The 699-nt window shown below is 42.1% G+C and overlaps 1 long non-coding RNA gene across 1 annotated transcript in view; it reads right to left on the bottom strand.

Annotated features, from left to right (window-relative positions):
• Positions 1–699, bottom strand: part of LOC116703129 (uncharacterized) — a 15,052-nt gene that overhangs the window by 4,224 nt on the left and 10,129 nt on the right. The gene's annotated exons all lie outside the window — the stretch shown is intronic.

Here is a 699-nt window from a genome sequence, read left to right on the forward strand (position 1 = left end):
CCTGTTCATCCTGGCTCGGCAAACGTGCAACCGATTAAGCCGTGATGAGCAGATCACATTAAGTCAAGCTGCGCTTTTTCACTAAACCTGGATATCTTTATTCTACTTCCGTACAACAGGCCCCTGGTGTTAAAATGCAGGATGATTTTTGTTGATTATAGTAGTGCCTTTAACACCATCAGACCTTCTATCTTAATACCTAAGCTGTAAGACCAGGGCCTTTGCAATTCCATCTGTGGGTGGATACAGAATTAACTAACAGGCCGTGCCCAGACAGTTAGAGTTGGCACTACATAATCAGCCTCTATAGTGCTAAACATCGGAGCACCTCAAGGCTGCTGTCTCAGTCCTCTATTACAATGTTTTCCAAACTTAGGGTCGGGACCCAAAATGGGTCGCAGACCCGTTTTATTGGGTTGCCAATTGGCAGAGTAAAATGCATATCACTCTAATGTGAATGAGCGTTCTTATTTGCTCCACTGGTCTGTTAAGCTCAGATGCTGTGGGGGGGGGGGGTTCTTTCTCTCTCTTCTCATATCCTAGGCGGGGATAAGAACATAGTTGAGGAAGGGGTGAGACACAGAAAGGAGAATAGAGACCTTTTCTATTTTTGTTTACTTTTATAATGAAATAAATATACTTCATATACATTTAAATTCATGATTTGTTCCATCTTTTGTCCACAGTTTAAAAATGTAG

Source organism: Etheostoma spectabile, chromosome 15, assembly GCF_008692095.1.
Source record: "Etheostoma spectabile isolate EspeVRDwgs_2016 chromosome 15, UIUC_Espe_1.0, whole genome shotgun sequence".
Lineage (NCBI taxonomy): Eukaryota > Metazoa > Chordata > Actinopteri > Perciformes > Percidae > Etheostoma > Etheostoma spectabile.